This window comes from Cibotium barometz, chromosome 17 (assembly GCF_041138505.1).
Source record: "Cibotium barometz isolate CiBa-2024 chromosome 17, ASM4113850v1, whole genome shotgun sequence".
NCBI lineage: Eukaryota > Viridiplantae > Streptophyta > Polypodiopsida > Cyatheales > Cibotiaceae > Cibotium > Cibotium barometz.
In genome coordinates this window covers 35,985,414-36,009,419 of record NC_141062.1, presented here as the reverse complement: position 1 = coordinate 36,009,419, position 24,006 = coordinate 35,985,414, and positions in this window count along the sequence as shown.

The following is a 24,006-nucleotide window of genomic DNA, read 5'->3' as shown; positions in this document are numbered from 1 at the left end:
GAACCAAGTTGAGGGAATAACCAGGAGAATGTGTATCTATCTATTCCAAGCATTCAAGCTTCATTAGTTCTAGGAGTGGTGGAAAGAATTTTTTAGTGCTCCACGTCTAACAGAGGAATGTGGAAAACATTCTTTTATTCTGTTAAGTGCTGACAAAAAAACGGTTTAAAACATTTCAAGACAAGGTGATGGTTTTTTTTAATATTTCATGAAGATAAGAGTTTCTCCACATTTTAGGTGGGTTTGTACAGAGGTCCCACCACTGGTGAATATCGTTCGTAGATTTCATGTCACTCAATCTATGTGTCTATTATTATATTATTATTGAAACAGCCCTCTTTTAAGTCCAAAATTTTCCTAATGATAGGAGTGCCGATAAAAGAAAACTTTTTCTTTGAGAAGTTCTGCACTTTTTCTACAAGAAAACATCGCTTCTGCGAGATCTCCATGTAATACTTGAAATGTTCTAGTGTAAGACTACGTAATGGCTGCTCCTCTACCAAGTTTGAGGGGAAAATGTCTACAAACAAGAAATAAGATGACTCGGAAAGAAAGGAACTTTTGGCACAGTCATGAAATCATATGCTCCTTTTCAAACTCATGATACTTACAATTGCATGGAAACTTAGTTTATTGGCAAAGATGGATATCTCATGTTATGTAAGCGTGCTGTACCATGGCCACTAGTTCTCCATTGCTCGCCTTTTTGAAACCCTATAAATGACCTTTCCAATGAAGCTCCATCACATCTCGCCGTCGAACTCGATGGGGACCAATTGCAGTAGGCTTTACATAAAAACCCAAGAACCCTTGCAAAATTCCTCTCCCACCCAAGCACCATCGTCATCCTTCCTATTGTACAGCGATATCTCCTCAATCTCATCTTTTGGTCTTCTTGGTGCGGCCATATCAACCTGAAGCTAAAGGTGAAGCTTGTTGTGTGAAAGGCTAGGATTGGATGAATGTTCTAGAATGAGATCTGTAGATTAGGGTTTTGGAGGAGCCTTGGAGAATGAAGAGATGAAAGAAGGGAGGAGATTAACAAGAGTATAGTTTGGATGTTCAAGAAGCTAAGCGGACTTGAAAATGAGATTTTGGTCTATAATCAAGTTTGAGATGATTTTTTGGGAGAAAAAGTGACTGTTTTGGATTAATGAGCCACAAAAATTGTGGGACCACACCTATCTACTCTAACCCCCTACTTTTTGTAGGAGACAAATGTAATTATAAGCACTGAAAGCCTAGTCCCTCTCCCCCTACTGCCTAGTCTCTCTCCCTATATACAAAGGAGACCAAATGTGCACACTCCTCTATTCTTATTGGTCTGTTACTAATTACTTTCATTAGCAAACGGCCCAAAATATGTTCAAATGCCCCCTAATGACCGATTCTATGCACCCCCTAGCCATTGGATACTATGTTAACTTAGAGCCTTTTGGAGTAAGTTCTCACTACTTGAGAATGAATCTAGTATTTGAGATCCATAGATTAACATGTCCCCTACTTGCAACATTTGTGAACAAGTGCACGAGTGTAAGTGTGAATGCCAATGTGGGTGAAAGAGGCACCCAATATGGGTGCATCATACCTCGCACAACAAGGCATGGCGTAAAACATGCAAGGTGCGAGCTGCTTCTTGCACAAGGTGTAGCAAGGGGAAATAAGATGTGACATGGAAGGTACAAGGTGGAGGTAGAAAATGCAACATGAAACGTATAAGGTGGAGATACAAGGTTTCACAAGGTGCAATATATAACATGCAAGGTACAAGGTGGAGGTACAAGATGCAACATACAAGGTACAAGGTGGAGGTTCCATGTGAAACATATGAAATGAGTGTATTGTGCAAGGTACAAGGTTTCATGTGTAGCATGAGTGTGGACATGCAAGGGTGCCATGTGTCACGTGCCGGATGCAAGGTATAAAGTGCAAGGTGGGAGTGCAATTGCAAGTTGAAGATGAAATGGTATGTGTAGCAAAAGTTGTGTTTGTTAATCTAAGCATGGCGATCTACTCTTGTTGTAAGAGTTTGATGATCCTCATACATAAAACCACAACATAAAAATATATTCAACTTGCGAATACACAAAGAAGAAGAACATGCACGTCACCAAAATACACAAAGAAGAAGAAGGACATGCATGTCACCAAAATGTGTTAAATCTCCCTCACTTGCTTGATGGCTCACACTTTAGAGGAAGTGTATTTATATATCTTTATGCATTACTTGTGAGCCAAAAATAGTTTATACACTCCAGTTTGGGACTAAGTCTTAAAAATAGAAAAGTCTAAGCTTTTATACATAAACCTTGCTATAACTTCAAGTAAATTGGTCCTTGAACCTACTAAGGGTAAATAAACCATATGAAAAAATGTTCTTGGCCACCATTTGGCTACAAATTAATGATGGGGCAGTAGCAAGATCAGGGTACCCTTTATTTAGGAAGGGGAAACCTCTAAGATAGTCTACAAAGTCTAACTTGGGATAATTTCCTACCGTCGACACCTTGACCATGTACAATACAAGGATACGATTAGTAGTAGGTAAGACCTAGTTCTATCTTGCAAGGGGAGCGTGGTCTTTCTAAACAATTTGTAAAATCAAACCACTCATAGAGTGATCGACCTTAACTTGGGCAACCTCTATTTTGGACTTCTAAAAACAACGGTTTTTTCCTCATCTATGCAAGGCACAACTGTTGAGCTAGTCCTCTAAAGTAGGGTTGCCCATGGACTTATTTATCTAATGTGGAGCTTCAATTAATTTATTGAAAAGCTACCCGACCAATTGGGTCCACCCATCCATAGGATGTTGCCATCATGGCATTCCATCCTCCCACTTTCCACCCAACTCACATGTCAATTTGTTTTCTAATTAATCCTACCACACTGTTTGACATAAATAAACAAGTTCCTTAATTAAAGGCCTTACACATTGTTCATTTAAAAAATCTTTATCAATGATACAACAATGTTTACAAACAAAGGATTTAAAAAAATAGATACAATGTTCAGAATTATTTATAGCCAAATTCAAGCTCTTTACTTTATTCTGCCGATGATCTAGAATTCACCTTCTTGCCTCTATAGACTGGGCAATCCCTACAGCCATACACACCTCCATTAGCAAAATTTTATTCTCCCAATGATATGATGGATACCTTGGGTTGACTTCGGGTCTCGCTAACGTCGCCGCCCAGCTACACAAACATAAAAACAGGGTTAACGTCGAGGCGGGGAGAAGATGTACATGTACTTCTTAACTCAATCAAGATAACAATTTATAAACTAGACCACATAATATGATAGATATCATCACTTTCTTGAGAAACCAACAATTTCACACAACTTTTGGTATAAAGAAAAGTGGCATTTTCTTTCTTAATTTCTTAAAGTTAACATTAAAGATTAATCAAAATTCTCTTTTGTTTTTTAACAATGACCAAGATAACCTGGCTATTAATTCCTTATGGGGCTCCCAAGAGGAGAGATGGAGCCGCCTGGATCAACCTCTCTAGGCTCGTTGTTGTGTGCGTCTCTCGAGGTGATATTTTGGTGCTTGCATGAAGGAGCCATTATTCTTGCCTTCTTGTAGCCCGCATCACTGTGAACCCAGTGCTTCAGTCGGATCACAAATCGGAGCTCGTTTGCTCAAGCTATGACGAAAAAACTCCTAGGTGTAAACCACCTCTAAGAGCCTAAAAGCCCTTACTAATGGGAGGAAAGGGTGTCCTTAAAGTGGATTTGCAGGGGAGAAGGTTGCACCTAGAGGGAGAGAAGGGGGAATCCTCCCTTAAGTCTATTCAAAGGCAGCGAGGGGAGGAGGGGGGAGCAGCTAAGAACACTCTACCCTCAAGGGTGAGAGGAGGCAAAAATATTCTCCAGAGGGCTTACTTGGAGATGGAAAAAAATGGCTTGCTGGAAGAGGGGTGCAAAGGGCTATCAGGTATGGTCCCGCACAGAGTGTAGAGTACGGACTAACGGCGGGTACGGTCACTGTGCAAAGTGTTGGCCCCGCCGAGCAGAGTAGGGTGTTGGGTATCTCAACCACAAGGTGTTGGGGGGTTTATATAGGCGTAGGTATAGGTATTGGTGTAGGGAAAGGAAGAGCAAAGGGGGGGACCTTACACAAACCCACCAAAAAATAACACTCTTGTTTGACCTCCACAAACTGTTGTATTATTTGCAGTGGCACTATGCTACACCCAAAATGTCACAACTAGTGACCTCAACTTGCATACATACACCCAATAGCACCCGTAAGACCTCTTTACAGTAGTACACACAGTGTATGCAGCACAACCAATCACCCTTCCTATAGTACCAAAAATAAAATTTTGCTGAGAATCGAAACTTACTCGCAGTGCTCATGAACGCCTTTGCAAAATGAAAAATGAAGGTCCCCAGACGCTCTTAAACACGTTTTCGGCCTGAAAATTTTATTCTAAAGGACAATAAATTTTTCCTTAAGCTCTGTTCCCGCAAAGAAAGCTCCTCAATCAGAGTTCATTTTTTGCCAGTGCCTCCCGAAGACCTCCTGACAAGGGTGTAGTAGCCAACACAAGGGGGGAAGAGTAGATGAAGCTCTTACCCTCATACCGCTTCCTATGCTTCTCTTGCTTTTCGCTCAGCTTTTAGCATGAACAAGGCTCTGATGCCATGAAAAGATGTAGGGGAGAAGGGAGCTTGAGCTCTTGCAAGCACGCACACACTCTCACAAACCCTAGAAGAAAACACACAAGGTGAGAAGCTAAAAATTGTTGTTCTTATTCTTTAACAAAAGAGGTCTACAAAAAAGGAGATAAAGTGACTGACACAAATACTAGAGTATATACAAGCGGTCCATAATGTGAACACGCTAAGTGGAGTGGATTGGTCTGGACAAGTCAGTGTAGTCCAGCTGTAGAATCTCTGGCGAAGATATGTCAGTGCCAACTACCAAGCCCGCCAGTGATGTAAATGTTGGATGGTCATCCAGGCACGTCATGAGTGTCAGCTCATGTTGAGCTTGACATCTCAACATTTTTAATGTGTTGTGGCCTGAGAGAGCCCCCTGAAAATTAGACCTTTGACATGCACATTGCACCCAAACGTGGTCCGACGGTGACCAAACTTTGCAAGAGTGTATATGTGGACCCCACCCTACCTCTTAAAAATTTTAGCCACCATCGGACCACATTTGTGTACAATCTGCATGCCAAAGGCCCAATTTTCAAGGGCCTCTAAGGCCACAACATTGGCCCTTTGGCATGCACATTGCAACAAAATGTGATCCAATGGTGACCAAAATTTGCAAGAGCATATCTGTGGATCCCACTCTCACTCTTGAAAAGTTTGGTCACCATCATCACACCACATTTGTATGCAATTTGCATGAAAAAGGCTTAATTTTCAAAGGGCTCTCTAATGCCACATTACATTGAAAATTGGGCCTTGGGCACACACATTGTACACAAATGTGGTTTGATGGTGATCAAACTTGGCTAAAATAAGGGTGGGGGTCCACATATACACTCTTGCAAAGTTTGATCAACATCGGAGCACATTTGGTTGTAGTCAAAGACCCAATTTTCAATGTGTCGTGGCCTTAAAGAGCCATCTGAAAATTGGGCCTTTGGCACGCACATTGCAACCAAATGTAGTCCAACGGTGACCAAACTTAGCAAGAGTGTATATGTGGATCCCACCTTCACTGTTGCCAAGTTTGGTCACCATCGATGAACCACATTTGTGTACAATGTGTGTAACAAAGTCCCAATTTTCATATGCTGTTACCTTAGAGAGCCCTCTGAACATTAAGCCTTTGGCATGCACATTGCACACAAATGTGGTCTACTAATGATGGTGACCAAAATTTACAAGAGTGAGAGTGGGGTCCACATACACACTTGTAAATTTTGGTCACCATTGCACCACATTTGGTTGCAATGTGCGTGCTAAAGGGCCAATGTTCAATGTCTCGTGGCCTTAGAGAGGCCCTTGAAAATTGGGCCTTTGGTACACACATTGCACACAAATGTGGTCCGATGGTGACCAAAATTTGCAAGTGGTAGGGTGGGGTCCACATATACACTCTTTCAAAGTTTGGTCACCATCAGACCATGTTTGTGTGTGCAATGTGCATGCCAAAGGTGGGCCAATTTTCAATGTGTTGTGGCCCTAGAGAGCCTCGTGTGAAAATTGGGCCTTTAGCATGCTTTTTACACACAAATGTGGTTCAATGGTGAATAAACTTTGCAAGAGTGAGATTGGGGTGCACACATACATTCTTGTAAATTTTGGTCATCATCAGACCACATTTGGGTGCATTGTGTGTGCTAAAGGACCGATTTTCAATGTGTTGTGGCCTTAGAGAGCCTCGTGAAAATTGGACCTTTGGCATGCAAATTGCACACAAATGTGGTCCAATGGTGACAAAACTTTGCAAGAGTGACTGGGGCCACATATACACTCTTGAAAATTTTGGTCACCATTGAACCATATTTGGGTGCAATGTGCATGCCAAAGGCTCAATTTTCAATGTGTGGTGGCCTTAGAGAGCCCCTTGAAAATTGGGCCTTTGGCATGTACATTGCACCACACAATGTGATCTGATGGTGACCAACCTTTACAAGTGTAAGGTGGGGTCCACAAATACACTCTTGCAAAGTTTGGTCACCATCGGAGCACATTTGGTTGTAATGTGTGTGCCAAAGGCATAATTTTCAATGTGCTCTCTAAGAGCATAACACCTTATAAAATTGGGCATTTAGCACACACATTGCACATAAATTTTGTCTAATGGTGATTAAAATTTGCAAGATTATGGATGGGGTTCACATACAAAGTCTTGCAAGATTGAGGATGGGGTTCACATACAAAGTCTTGCAAAGTTTGGTCACCATCGACGGACCATATTTGGTTACAATGTGTATGCCAAAGTTCTAATTTTTCAATGTGTTGTGGCCTTAGAGAGCTGCTTGAAAATTGGGCCTTTGGCATGCACATTACGCATAAATGTGATCCAATGGTGATTGGTTAAACTATGTAAGAGTGTATATGTGGACCCCACCCTCACTCTTGCAAAGTTTGGTCCTCACCATCGGACCACATTAGAAAGGCCCAATTTTCAGGGGGCTCTCTAAGGCCACGACACATTGAAATTTGGGCCTTTGGCAGCATGAACATTGCACACAGAATGAAAGAGACAAAACACTAGGGGGGTGTTTGTGTGTGTAAATGCATGTGTATTTTGTGTAGGTTTATGTGTGTGTGTGTGTGTGTGTGTGTGTGTGTGTGTGTGCATATGCATTATGTAGATGTACGTGTGTGTGTGTGTGTGTGTGTGTGAGTAAGTGTGTGTGTACATGTGCCTTTGGAGAGAGAGAGAGAAATGATACCCTTCTATGTAACCAAAATGGGATGATGTATAAATATAAGAGAATAATACATGAGTGTATGTGCATGTGCCTTGGAGAGAGACAGAGAGAGAGAAAGAGAGAGAGAGAGAGAGAGAAGAGAAGAGAGAGAGAAAAAGAAATGATACCTTGCTTAATATTATAATGTTATGCTTTAGTTTGTAAGATTCCTCCCTCCAGATTTTGAGGTGTATAGGTGTAAGAACCTCCCCTTTTGATCTTATAATTATTCCCCTCTCTGAAATAAAAGAAAGATCCTGTTTTACCTTGTTTTGGCCTAGAGAGAGAAAATGTCTAGAGGGAGGTAATTCAAAATTGACATATTTTTGGATATCAAAATCCTCCTAGGGTTTAAAATGATTTCCCCTGAAACAGAAATTCAAAAAGAACTTTTCAATGTGCAATTGGAATTAATTGAAAATAGGTAAAAAGGACCGTATCCTGAGGGTCTAGATTTTCTGCTGAAAATTTTGGATTAAGGTTCCTATGGACCAAGAAAGATTAATCCAAATGTAGGGAGGAGATAAATCGAAGAATAAATAAAAATCCCCCAAAAATGAGTACATACTCACATAAGATGAAGAGTTGACTAAGGACAAGGTTATTAGCTAAAAAAGAAGAGATATTTAGAGGAAATGATGCATTTTTGACACCTCAGTGTGGGGAATTTCCCTCATGAAGGAAGCGCCTATTTCACATGTGTGGATGAGTTTTAAACTCACAAATAATGAGATATTTTCATCTCTCCTCTCTCCTGTTTCAACTAGATCCAAAAAGTAAGCTAAACTAGCCTAAAAATGGTCAAAAAGTGACCAACTGATTTGGAAAATTCTAGAATTAGTCTGCTTGGTTAGAGGCTCATTTTTTCCTATAAATAGAAGCCTCCTCCTTTGTAAAGGCTAACAGTGTTTTATGCATTGTTACTCTACTCCTCCCTAGAGCCAAAAACATTGAATTCTTTGATAATTCACTTGTTTGACTAATTCCTCTACAAAGAATTGGTGGCCACTCTTGATCCAAGCAAGAGTACAACCCTCAATCCCTCAAGCCAAAGGAAAGCTCACAAAACTCCATGTAAGTTAGAAATTCTTCTTTTTTTTAAATTCTATTCTATGGTTTTCTGATTCTTGTTTTTTTTAATTGTGAAATTGGATGTTTTGCCTTGATGGAAAGGCTTCCCCCTTCTCTTCATTAAGAATTTCAGCCCTTCTTTATCCTAAAATGAGAAACAAACAAAATAAGTTAAACTTTTCCTACTGATTACTCTTTTAAAAGTGAAAATTGATTACATTAGAGTGTTTTAATTCATCTTGGGGTAAATTCTAAGTATATTTAGGATGTAAAAATTAAGAAATGGTCAGCCATACAAAGGAGGTTATGGCAAAATTTTCTTAAATTTTATGGAAATAAGTTTTATCTTTATGTTATTCAAAAAGAGTAATCCCCTCCGTTTGTGTATTCTAAAAGTGTTATTTTCATTCTATGCATAGAAAGATGCATAAAGGAATTTATTTTTAATTCAAAAGAGTTATTCTCATTAATTTTATGCATAGAAAGATGCATAAAGGAATTTATTTTTATTTCAGAAGAGTTATTCTCATTAATTTTGATTTTATGCATAGAAAGATGCATAAAGGAATTTATTTTTATTTCAAAAGAGTTATTCTCATTAATTTTGATTTTATGCATAGAAAGATGCATAAAGGAATTTTTTTATTTCAAAAGAGATATTCTCATTAAAATTGAATTTATGCATAGAAAGATGCAAAACAGATTTATTTTTATTTCAAAAGTGTTATTCTCATTGAAATTGAATTTATGCATAGAAAGGATGCATAAAAGATTTATTTTTATTTCAAAAGAGTTCTTCTCATTGAAATTGAATTTATGCATATGAAGGATGCATAAAAGATTTATTTTTATTTCAAAAGTGTTATTCTCATTGAAATTGAATTTATGCATAGGAAGGATGCATAAAAGATTTTTTTTAATTTCAAGTGTTATTCTCATTAAAATTGAATTTATGCATAGGAAGGATGCATAAAATATTTATTTTTAATTCAAAAGTGTTATTCTCCTTAAAATTGAACTATGCATAAATAGATGCATAGAGAATCTTTATATCAAAAATTAAATTTCTCTTAAATTCTATGTTGAAATTCTATGAATAGATATGATGAGATAGGGTGTGAATTAGATAGGGTGTGAATTAGATAGATGTGAATGAATGGATGGATGGATATGATGAGATAGGGTGTGAATTAGATAGATGTGAATGAATGGATGGATGGATATGATGTGAATTAGATAGATGGGAATGAATGGATGGATGGATGTGATGTGAATAGAAGTGATGAGAATATGAGGTGAATAGATGTGATGAGATAAGATGTGAATCAGAGAGGATTAGATATATGTGATGTGAATAGAAGTGATGAGAATATGAGGTGAATAGATGTGATGAGATAAGATGCGAATCAGATAGATGATTGGATAGATGTGATGTGAATAGATGTGATGAGAATATGAGGTGAATAGATGTGATGAGATAAGATGCGAATCAAATAGATGATTGGATAGATGTGATGTGAATAGTAGTGATGAGAATATGAGGTGAATAGATATGATGAGATAAGATGTGAATCAGATAGATTATTGGAGAGATGTGATGTGAATAGAAGTGATGAGAATATGAGGTGAATAGATAAGATGAGATAAGATATAGAGGTGAATAGATGTGATGAGATAAGATGTGAATCAAATAGATGATGAATGAATAGATGAGATGTGATGTCATGTGAATCAGAATGTAAATGAATGATATGGGATGGGGTTAGGCTGGACTGATGGATTCCTAAATTGAGACTCAATTTTAATATGGTACGATAGATGAAGTAAATCCTAGACAAAAATTGTTCTATGGAAAAGAATCAACGGCTGTGCCTCTCAATGAGGAAAAAAAGCGTTGGTCTCTATGATGCAAGTGCAATCTTTTTCCCTAATCTGACTATGGGACTCACGGGTTTGGTCAGATGAGTTCAATTAGTTAAGGCTTTTAACTACATTAGAGAAAAGTTATCCTCGAGGAATCGCTCGTGCTTTTCGGGCAAGGGGATCTTTTTCCGGGTCAATTTTGGAAGAACTGATGGATTAGTCTCTTGTCCGGATATCCGTGGCCAAGGCCCCGAGTGTGGGACCGCCGTGGCCCGCGCAAGAAGTGATACTTCCGCTACTAGCACCCCTGAATTCGTTGCGTGGTGGAGACAGGGATCTTACAGCTGGTATCAGAGCGATTTTGGCTAAAGTGGATCAACCGAGAAGCCAAGAATGTCATAAATTTATGAACTAGCAGTAAAAGGTTGGAATTGTGTGATGAAACTCAAATAAATTGATATTCAGAATGAAATTCCTAAATTGATAATTGGGTCTTCAGATGGAGGTACTACATTTATATGGAATCCCTGACTTGCTTGAGGCCTAGACATGATGGTATTTACCTTATAGTTCCAAGGACCATGACTACCTGTATATACTGGGGATATAATTGCAACTCTTTACTGACTTGCTTGAGGCCTAGACATGATGGTATTTACCTTATAGTTCCAAGGATCATGACTACCTGTATATACTGGGGATATAACTGCAGCTCTTTACTGGCACTATATACGAGTAAATCTAAGATCTTGAAATTATAAGCTAAAATGCTATCCAGATGATGAATTCGAATGTGGTTGATATGATTTTGAAATTCACACTGAGAACTGATAAGTTGAATTGGGTTCTGATTGAAAAAATGATTATTCTTGAATTTTTGGCTGAAAAGCGATAAACTGAGAAAAACCACAATGAGGATGAATGGGACGAGTCCCTATGTTGATATTCGTACTGGAATGACGATAATGACTTCACAAAATCACTATGAGATTAGTGGATTGTGCTGACAGATTGCTACTGTTAACTCTTGACCCAGTTGATCAAGTTAAGGGATGTCATATTAAAAATCTGAATAATTGAAAATTTCCATGGAGGGCTAATTTTTGCGAGATGAGGACATCTCACGTCTTTTTAAGTGGGGTAGGATGTAAGATTCCTCCCTCCAGCTTTTGAGGTGTACAGGTGTAAGAACCTCCCCTTTTGATCTTATAATTATTCCCCTCTCTGAAATAAAAGAAAGATCCTATTTTACCCTTTTGGCCTAGAGAGAGAAAATGTCTAGAGAGAGATAATTCAAAATTGAGATATTTTTGGATATCAAAATTCTCCTAGGGTTTAAAATGATTTCCCCTGAAATAGAAATTCAAAAAGAACTTTCCAATGTGCAATTGGAATTAATTGAAAATAGGTAAAAAGGACCTTATCCTGAGGGTTTAGATTTTGTGAAAATTTTGGATTAAGGTTCCTATGGACCAAGAAATATTAATCCAAATGTAGGGAGGAGATAAATTGAAGAATAAAAGAAAATCCCCCAAAATGAGTAAATACTCACATAAGATGAAGAGTTGACTAAGGACAAGGTTATTAGTTAAAAAAGAAGAGATATTTAGAGGAAATGATGTATTTTTGACACCGCATTGTGGGGAATTTCCCTCATGAAGGAGGCGCCTATTTCACATGTGTGGATGAGTTTTAAACTCACAAATAATGAGATATTTTTATCTCTCCTCTCTCCTGTTTCAACTAGATCCAAAAAGTAAGCTAAACTGACCTAAAAATGGTCAAAAAGTGACCAAACTGATCTGGAAAATTGTAGAATCAGTTTGCTTGGTTAGAGGCTCACTTTTTCCTCTAAATAGAAGCCTCCCCCTTTGTAAAGGTTAATGGTGTTTTATGCACTGTTACTCTACTCCTCTCCAGAGCCAAAAACATTGAATTCTTTAATAATTCACTTGTTTTTGACTAATTCCTCTACAAAGAATTGGTGGCCACTCTTGATCCAAGCAAGAGTAGAACCCTCAATCCCTCAAGCCAAAGGAAAGCTCACAAAACTCCATGTAAGTTAGAAATTATACTTTTTTTAAATTCTATTCTATGGTTTGTTGATTCTTGTTTTTTTTAAATCTGAAATTGGATGTTATGCTTCGATGGTGTAAGATTCCTCCCCAGCCTCTCAAGATGTCCAGCATCTTCCCCTGTGATCAATCCCCTCTTCAGAAATATAAAAGATCTTATCTCTGCCTGTTTTGACATAGAGAGAGAAAATATTCTAGAGAGAGAATATTCATATTTTGAATATTTTTAGATAGAAAAATTTCTCATATTATTAAAATAAATTCCCCTAAAACAAAAATTCAAAAAGAACTTTCCAATGTGCAATTGGAATTAATTGGAAATGGGTATAAAGGACCTTAGCCTAAGGGTCTAGATTTCAGAAATTTTTGGATTATGGTCCAATTAAGCTTCCTGTGGGCCAATAGAATCAATCCATGTGTGGGGAGGAGATAAATTGCTCACATAAGATGAAGAGTTGACTACGTACAAGGTTTATTAGTAAGAAACTATGAGTAATATCAAAAATATGAGATATTTTGGGTATCCAAAAATGAGTAAATGCTCACATAAGATGAAGAGTTGACTATGTACAAGGTTTATTAGTAAGAAACTATGAGTAAATGCTCACATAAGATGAAGAGTTGACTATGTACAAGGTTTATTAGTAAGAAACTATGAGTAATATCAAAAATATAAGATATTTTGGGTATCCAAAAATGAGTAAATGCTCACATAAGATGAAGAGTTGAATAAGGACAAGGCTAATAGTTAAAAAAGGAGAGATATTTAGAAGTAAATACTCACATAAGATGAAGAGTTGAATAAGGACAAGGCTAATAGTTAAAAAAGAGAGATATTTAGAAGTAATGATGCATTTTTGACACCTCTGCATGGGGATTTTCCCCTCATAAATAAGGCGCCTACTTTACATGTGCAATTGAGTTTTAAATCTTCAAAAATTGAGATATTTTATCTCTCCTCTCTCCTACTTCAAGTCTAGTTGCAAAAAATAGCTCAACTAACCTAAGAATGGTCAAAAATTGACCAAACTGAATTGGAAAATTCTAGAATCAGTTGGTGATGATTCTAGAATAAGTTGGTGATTATTCTATTTTTTACTTATTTTTATGATTTTAAATGGTTTTTATGCTTTATGTCTTCTCTAAAAATGTTATGCCTCATTACAAAAAGGCATTCCCCCTCTCTTCTCTAGCAAAACCAACCATTCTCTATCCTAGGTGAATGGTTAATGATTAAAGTCAAGTTTTTATAATGTTTGTCTTAATTAAATGAAAAAATATTTACTTTAGGATAATTTCAATACTCTTGGTACACTTTTAATTAGTCTTAAAGAATTAAAAATTTAAAAAATGGTCAGCCATACAAAGGAGGTTATGGCAAATTTTTTAGAAATTAGTGAGATAAAATTCATCTTTTATTATCCTAAAAGAGTAAACCTTACGGTTTCTATATATTAAAGTATCATTTTCATGCATAAAAGATGCATTTTGATTATATGTATAAAAGATATTTTTTTTCATTATTATAAAAGTGTTACTTTTATTATATTTGAATTTCATGCATAGAAGTATGCATAAAAGATTATTATTTTAATATAAAAGTGTTACTTTTATCATATTTGGATTTCATGCATAGAGGTATGCATAAAAGATTATTATGTAAAAGTGTTACTTTTATCATAATTGGATTTCATACATAGAGGTATGCATAAAAGATTATTATTTTAATGTAAAAGTGTTACTTTTATCATATTTGGATTTCATGCATAGAGGTATGCATAAAAGATTATTATTTTAATGTAAAAGTGTTACTTTTATCATATTTGAATTTCATGCATAGAAGTATGCATAAAAGATTATTATTTTAATATAAAAGTGTTACTTTTATCATATTTGGATTTTATGCATAGAGGTATGCATAAAAGATTATTATGTAAAAGTGTTACTTTTATCATAATTGGATTTCATGCATAGAGGTATGCATAAAAGATTATTATTTTAATGTGAAAATGAGAAACAAACAAAAAAAGTTAAACTTTTCCTATTGATTGCTCTTTAGAAGTGAAAATTGATTAGATTAGAGTGTTTTAATTCATCTTGGGGTAAATTCTAAGTAGATTTAGGATGTCAAAATTGAGAAATGGTCAGCCATACAAAGGAGGTTATGGTAAAATTTTCTTAAATTTTGTGGAAATAAGTTTTATCTTTATGTTATTCAAAAAGAGTAATCCCCTCCGTTTGTGTATTCTAAAAGCGTTATTTTGATTCTATGCATAGAAAGATGCATAAAGGAATTTATTTTTAATTCAAAAGAGTTATTCTCATTAATTTTGATCTTATGCATAGAAAGATGCATAAAAGAATTTATTTTTATTTCAAAAAAGTAATTCTCATTAATTTTGATTTTATGCATAGAAAGATGCATAAAGGAATTTATTTATATTTCAAAAGAGTTATTCTCATTAATTTTGATTTTATGCATAGAAAGATGCACAAAGGAATTTATTTTTATTTCAAAACAGTTATTCTCATTAATTTTGATTTTATGCATAGAGAGATGCATAAAGGAATTTATTTTTATTTCAAAAGAGATATTCTCACTAATTTTGATTTTATGCATATAGAGAGATGCATAAAGGAGTTTATTTTTATTTCAAAAGAGTTATTCTCATTATTTTTGATTTCATGCATAAAATGATGCATAAAGGAATTTATTTTTATTTCAAAAGAGATATTCTCATTAAAATTGAATTGCATGCATAGGAATATGCATAAAAGATTCATTTTTATTTTAAAAGTGTTATTCTCATTAAAATTGAATTTATGCATAGGAAGGATGCATAAAAGATTCATTTTTATTTCAAAAGTGTCATTCTCATTAAAATTGAATTTATGCATAGGAAGGATGCATAAAAGATTCATTTTTATTTCAAAAGTGTTTTCCTCATTAAAATTGAATTTATGCATAGGAAGGATGCATAAAAGATTTATTTTTATTTTAAAAGTGTTATCCTCATTAAAATTTAATTTATGCATAGGAAGAATGCATAAAAGATTTATTTTTATTTCAAAAGTGTTATCCTCATTAAAATTGAATTTATGCATAGGAAGGATGCATAAAAGATTTATTTTTATTTCAAAAGTGTTATTCTCCTTAAAATTTAATTATGCATAAATAGATGCGTAGAGAATCTTTATATCAAAAATGAGATTTCTCTTAAATTCTATGTTTAAATTCTATGAATAGATGTGATGAGATAAGATGTGAATTAGATAGATGTGAATGAATGGATGGATGGATATGATGTAAATTCGATAGATGGGAATGAATGGATGGATGGATGTGATGTGAATAGAAGTGATGAGAATATGAGGTGAATAGATGTGATGAGATAAGATGTGAATCCGATAGATGATTGGATAGATGTGATGTGAATAGAAGTGATGAGAATATGAGGTGAATAGATGTGATGAGATTAGATGCGAATCAGATAGATGATTGGATAGATTTGATGTGAATAGTAGTGATGAGAATATGAGGTGAATAGATGCGATGAGATAAGATGTGAATGAGATCGATCAATGGATAAATGTGATGTGAATAGAAGTGATGAGAATATGAGGTGAATAGATGTGATGAGATAAGATGTGAATCAGATAGATGATGATTGGATGGATGGATGTGATGTGAATTAGATAGATGATGCGAATGGATGTGGATGGATGTGATGTGAATAGAGGTGATGAGATGTGAGGTGAATAGATGTGAGATGTGATGTGAATCGGATAGATGGGAATGAATGAATGGATTGATGTGATGTGAATAGAGATGATGAGAATGTGAGGTGAATAGATGTGATGCAATAAGATGTGAATTGGATAGATGATGATTGGATGGATAGATGTGATGTGTATTAGATAGATGCGAATGGATGCATGGATGTGATGTAAATAGAGGTGAATAGATGTGATGAGATAAGATGTGAATCACATAGATGATGAATGAATAGATGAGATGTGATATCATGTGAATCAGAATGTAAATGAAGGATATGGGATGGGGTTAGGCTGGATTGATGGATCCCTAAATTGAGACTCAATTCTGTTATGATACGATAGATGAAGTAAATCCTAGACAAAAATTGTTCTATGGAAAAGAATCAACGGCTGTGCCTCTCAATGAGGAAAAAAGCGTGGGTCTCTATGATCCAAGTGCAATCTTTTCCCTGATCTCACTATGGGACTCACGGGTTTGGTCAGATCAGTTCAGTTAGTTAAGGCTTTTGACTACGTCAGAGAAAAGTTATCCTGGAGGAATCGCCCGTGCTTTCTGGGCAAGGGAAGTTTTTTTTGGGTCAGTTTTGGAAGAACTGATGGATTAGTCTCTTGTCCAGATATCCATGGCCAAGGCCGGCAGTGTGGGACCCTGGTCCGCGCAAGAAGTGATACTTCCGCTGCTAGCACCCCTGAATTCGTTGCACGGTGGGGACAAGGATCTTACAGCTGGTAGCAGAGTAACTTTTGCTAAAGTGGATCAACCAAGAAGCCAAGAGTGTCATAAATTTAAGAAGTAGCAGTAAAAGGTTGGAATTGTGTGATGAAACTCATATAAACTGATATTCAGAATGAAATTCGTAAATCGATAGTTGGGTCTTCTGATGGAAGTACTACATTTATATGGAATCCCTGACTTGCTTAAGGCCTAGACATGATGGTGTTTACCTTATAGTTCCAAGGACCGTGACTTCCCGAATTATATACCGGGGATATAACTGCAACTCTTTACTGGCACTATATACGAGTAAATCTAAGATCTTGAAATTATAAGCTGAAATGCTATCTATATGATGAATTAAAATGTGGTTGATATGATTTTAAAATTCTAAATGAGAATTGATGAGTTGAATTGGATTCTGATTGAAAAAATGATTATTCTTGAATTTTTGGTTGAAAAGCGATAAACTGAGCAAAACCACAATGAGGATGAATGGGACGAGTCCCTGTGTTGATATTCGTAACTGGAATGACAATAATGACTTCTTAAAATCACTATGAGATTAGTGGATTGTGCTGACACATTGCTACTATTACCTCTTGACCCAGTGGATCAAGTTAAGGGATGTGAAATTAAAAATCTGAATAATTGAGAATTCCCATGGAGGACTGTTCAGATAGAAAGTTCGGTCTAATGGACCATTAATGTGATAAGGATTTGAATGTTATAATCTGAGTGAATTGTTCTCTAATGATGAGTTCTATATAAGGGATCTTTAGCCCAAGATTCTATTGGGTTCACCAGACTATAAGGAACCCTAGAATCAGTTGGATCTTAAGGAAAAGAGTTATCCTCTAATTTTTGCGAGATGAGGATATCTCGCGTTTTTTTAAGTGGGGTAAGATGTAAGATTCCTCCCTCCAGCTTTTGAGGTGTACAGGTGTAATAACCTCCCCTTTTGACCTTATAATTATTCCCCTCTCTAAAATAAAAGAAAGATCCTGTTCTACCCTGTTTTGGCCTAGAGAGAGAAAATGTCTAGAGAGAGATAATTCAAAATTGAGATATTTTTGGATATAAAAGTTCTCCTATGGTTTAAAATGATTTTCCATGAAACAAAAATTCAAAAAGAACTTTCCAATGTGCAATTGAAATTAATTGAAAAAATAGGTAAAAAGGACCCGAGGGTCCAGATTTTCAGAAAATTTTGGATTAAGGTTCCTATGGAGGACCAAGAAAGATTAATCCAAATGTAGGAAGGAGATAAATTAAAGAATAAAAGAAAATCCCCCTAAAATAAATAAATACTCACATAAGATGAAGAGTAGAATAAGGACAAGATTATTAGCTAAAAAAGAAGAGATATTTAGAGGAAATGATGCATTTTTGACACCTCAGTGTGGGGGATTCCCCTCATGAAGGAGGCGCCTATTTCACATGTGTGGATGAGTTTTAAATGGATGTGATGTGAATAGAGATGATGAGAATGTGAGGTGAATAGATGTGAATTGGATAGATGATGATTGGATGGATAAATGTGATGTGAATTAGATAGATGCGAATGGATGGATAGATGTGATGTAAATAGAGGTGAAGAGATGTGATGAGATAAGATGTGAATCAGATAGATGATGAATGAATAGATGAGATGTGATGTCATGTGAATCAGAATGTAATTTGAATGATATGGGATGGGGTTAGGCTAGACTGATGGATCCCTAAATTGAGACTCAATTCTGTTATGGTACAATAGATGAAGTAAATCCCAGACAAAAATTGTTTTATGGAAAAGAATCAACGGCTGTGCCTCTCAATGAGAAAAAAAGTGTTGGTCTCTATGATCCAAGTGCAATCTTTTCCCTGATCTGAGTATGGGACTCACGGGTTCAGTCAGAATAGTTCAATTATTCAAGGCTTTTCACTACGTTAGAGAAACGTTATCCTGGAGGAATCGCCCGTGCTTTCTATGCAAGGAAAGTTTTTTCTGTGTCAGTTTTGGAAGAACTGATGGACTAGTCTCTTGTCCGGATATCCGTGGCCAAGGCCCTGAGTGTGGGACCCTGGCCCGCGCAAGCAAGAAGTGATACTTCCGCTGCTAGCATCCCTGAATTCGTTGTGCGCTGAGGACAAGGATCTTACAGCTAGTAGCAGAGCGATTTTGGCTAAAGTGGATCAACCGAGAATCCAAGAATGTCATAAATTTAAGAAGTAGCAGTAAAAGGTTGAAATTGTGTGATGAAACTCATATAAATTGATATTCAGAATGAAATTCTTAAATCGATAATTGGGTCTTCAGATGGAAGTATTGCATGTATATGGAATCCCTGACTTTCTTGAGGCCAAGACATGATGGTATTTACCTTATAGTTCCAAGGACCGTGACTACCCGTATATATCGAGGATATAACTGCAGCTCATAACTGGCACTATATACGAGTAAATCTAAGATCTTGAAATTATAAGCTAAAATGCTATCTAGATGATGAATTTGAATGTGGTTGATATGATTTTTAAATTCTAATTGAGAATTGATGAGTTGAATTGGATTGTGATTGAAAAAATGATTATTCCTGATTTTTTGGTTGAAAAGCGATAAACTGAGCAAAACCACAACGAGGATGAATGGGACGAGTCCCTGTGTTGATATTCGTAACTCGAATGACGATAATGACTTCACAAAATCACTATGAGATTAGTGGATTGTGCTGACACATTGCTACTGTTAACTCTTGACCCAGTGGATCAAGTTAAGGGATGTGATTAAAAATCTGAATAATTGAGAATTCCCATGGAGGACTATTCAGATAGAAAGTTCGGTCTAATGGACCATTAATGTGATAAGGATTTGAATGTTACAATCTGAGTGAATTGTTATCTAATGATGAGTTCTATATAAGGGATCTTTATCCCAAGATTCTATTGGGTTCACCAGACTATAAGGAACCCCAGAATTAGTTGGATCTTTAGAAAAAGAGTTATCCTCTAATTTTTGCGAGACGAGGACATCTCGCATTTTTTTAAGTGGGGTAAGATGTAAGATTCCTCCCTCCAGCTTTTTGATCTTATAATTATTCCCCTCTCTAAAATAAAAGAAAGATCCTGTTTTACCCTGTTTTGGCCTAGAGAGAGAGAGAAAATGTCTAGAGAGAGGTAATTTAAAATTGAGATATTTTTGGATATAAAAACCCTCCTATGGTTTAAAATGATTTCCCATGAAATAGAAATTCAAAAAGAACTTTCCAATGTGCAATTGGAATTAATTGAAAAAAATAGGTAAAAGGACCCGAGGGTCCAGATTTTCAAAAAATTTTGGATTAAGGTTCCTATGCAGGACCAAGAAAGATTAATCCAAATGTAGGAAGGAGATAAATTGAAGAATAAAAGAAAATCCCCCAAAAATGAGTAAATACTCACATAAGATGAAGAGTTGACTAAGGGCAAGATTATTAGCTAAAAAAGAAGAGATATTTAGAGGAAATGATGCATTTTTGACACCTCAGTGTGGGGGATTCCCCTCATGAAGGAGGAGTCTATTTCACATGTGTGGATGAGTTTTGAACTCATAAATAATGAGATATTTTTATCTCTCCTCTCTCCTGTTTCAACTAGATCCAAAAAGTAAGCTAAACTAAAAATGCTCAAAAAGTGACCAAACTGATCTGGAAAATTCTAGAATCAGTTTGCTTGGTTAGAGGCTCACTTTTTCCTATAAATAGAAGCCTCCCCCTTTGCAAAGGTTAATAGTGTTTTATGCACTGTTACTCTACTCCTCCCTAGAGCCAAAAACATTGAATTCTTTGATAATTCACTTGTTTTTGACTAATTCCTCTACAAAGAATTGGTGGCCACTCTTGATCCAAGCAAGAGTAGAACCCTCAATCCCTCAAGCCAAAGGAAAGCTCACAAAACTCCATGTAAGTTAGAAATTCTACTTTTTTTTAATTCTATTCTATGGTTTTTTTTTCTTGTTTTTTTTAAAATGTGAAATTGGATGTTATGCCTTGATGGAAAGGCTTCCCCCTTCTCTTCATTAAGAATTTCAGCCCTTCTTTATCCTAAAATGAGAAACAAACAAAATAAGTTAAACTTTTCCTATTGATTGCTCTTTAGAAGTGAAAATTGATTAGATTAGAGTGTTTTAATTCATCTTGGGGTAAATTCTAAGTAGATTTAGGATGTAAAAATTGAGAAATGGTCAGCCATACAAAGGAGGTTATGGCAAAATTTTCTTAAATTTTGTGGAAATAAGTTTTATCTTTATGTTATTCAAAAAGATTAATCCCCTCTATTTGTGTATTCTAAAAGTGTTTTTTTCATTCTATGCATAGAAAGATGCATAAAGGAGTTTATTTTTATTTCAAAAGAGTTATTCTCATTAATTTTGATTTTATGCATAAAATGATGCATAAAGAAATTTATTTTTATTTCAAAAGAGATATTCTCATTAAAATTGAATGCATGCATAGGAATATGCATAAAGGAATTTATTTTTATTTCAAAAGTGTTATTCTTATTAAAATTGAATTTATGCATAGGAAGGATGCATAAAAGATTCATTTTTATTTCAAAAGTGTTATTCTCATTGAAATTGAATTTATGCATAGGAAGGATGTGTAAGATGCCTGTCCCCACCGTGCAGCAACGGATTTGGGGTGCTAGCAGCAAAAGTAGCACATCTTGCACGGGGCAGGGTCCCACACTCGGGGCCTCGCCCACGGATATCCGGACAGGTGTCTAATTCCTTGATTCTTCCAAACCAAACTCGGAAAAACTTCTCTTGCCCGGAAAGCACGGGCGATTCCACCAGGATAACTTTTCCCTAACGTCGTCAAAAGCCTTACTTAACTGAACTGATCTGACCGAACTCGTAAGTTCCATAGTTAGATTCAAGGGACAGATTGCACTTGGATCATAGAGACCACCGCTTTTTTCCTCATCGAGAGGCACAGCCGTTGATCCTTTTTCCATAGAACAATTTTTGTCCGGGATTTACTTCATCTATCGAACTAAACAGAAATTGAGTCTCGATTTACGGATCCATCAGTCTAGCCTAACCCCATCCAGTCCCATGGATTAGCCAACCGCCCAACCACTGTAGTGATGGGATCCAATTAGAAATTTGGTTAGGTTTTGTCCCGGGTACCAAGGAAAAGAGTTCCTAGGCCCCCTAGCCGAATGTTCATGCAAATTTAACTCCAATCACACCACTTACACACCCAATATGAAATTGCCTTTTTCCTAGATTCAAACGTATTTAATTCAATCATTTAAAGAAATCATAGTGTTACTGATCATAAACTTCCAAGTATCTGGTTGAATCTTAATTTCCAATCATTCCTTCATCAGAGTATCTATGGCATCATTGGCAACCAGAACGCTCACCACCTCTTCACTCAGGGGCCTTTTCTATAGTTCCTAGCTCATAGTACCCGGCAGATAATCACTTATAAAATCAAGATGAAATCCTCGTTGAAGATCAGCAAGATCAACCAACAGATCCATATAAAAGAGCCATGGACTCATCCGTTGAGGACCAACAAGGTCAATCAACCAGATCCATGCCTGGTTTCAGAAAACAACTCTTACTCCTTATTCCAATATCTTCCACGACGCACATGTGGGTATATTCGGCGACCCAGAGCCTGAGCACCGTATGGTCAGCACCCTCTAGGATCCTTCGCAGGTCACCTAGCGCTTCACTCATAGGCCGCTTCCTTGGTCCCTCATCCACCGTACCGGAAGCTCACCATTTAAATCGAACCGAGGCTGGTCAAGACCTCGGCCGACCTTGCTATGCGAGACGTCCTCCATTGACTCTCCGTCTCAGCAGTTGCAACTTTATCAGGTAGGTCTTCACGACCACATTCTCAAGATAGTCAAAATGCTTCCCCAGCATTCTTGACATAAAACAGTCATTTACCAACAGATCACAAATACAATTTCTATAATGAATTCACATCTTTCCAATTTGTTCCACATCAATCTATATTACTTATCCCAAACCTAATTCATAAGTGTATCCATTCTTGACCAGATACATCATTTTCCATCCCATCTCATCAGATTCATTCACTTCACATAACATCCATTCCTATCTTTCTTAATTTACATTATGTCTCATCACATCCATTTCTCATTACATCTCATTCGTTCACATATTATACTATTCATTTCACATTTTGATTCACTTGACATCTCATCTCATCTCATCCATTCACTTGACATCTTATCTCATCCATTCGTTCATATCGACTTCATATCCATTCACATACATATTCGCATTCATATATCCACACACACATCCACATTCGTACATCTACATTCACATCTACATCCATACATCCACATCCACATCTACATTCATACATCCACATTCACATTCACATCCATACATCCATACCCACATTCCACATTCCACATTCATACATCCATATCCACATTTCACATTCATACATCCACATCCACATCTACATTCATACATCGACATTCACATTCACATCCATACATCCATACCCACATTCCACATTCATACATCCATATCCACATTCCACATTCATACATCCACATCCACATTCACATTCACATATCCACATTCCACATCCTCATTCACATTCACATACATTCACATCCACATTCCATATCTACATCCATATCCCCATTCACACATCCACATTCCATATCTACATCCATATCCCCATTCACACATCCACATCCACATTCACATACATACATCCACACATTCCATATCTACATCCGTATCCACATTCACACATCCTCATTCACATTCACATACATCCACATCCACATTCCATATCTACATCCATATCCACATTCACATCTACATCATTTCTTTCACATACATATAACTACATCCATTCTTTTACATACATACATCTCTATCTATTCCTCGTTCATTTTCATCTATTTGATTCGTTTCACATCCTCATATCTATTTATAAAATACAAGAGAATTCTTATTTTTGATATAAGATTTCTTTACGCATCTATTTATGCATAAATTCCATTTTAATGAGACTAACACTTTCGAAATAGAAATCAATCTTTTATGCATCTTCCTATGCATAAATTCATTTTAAATGAGAAT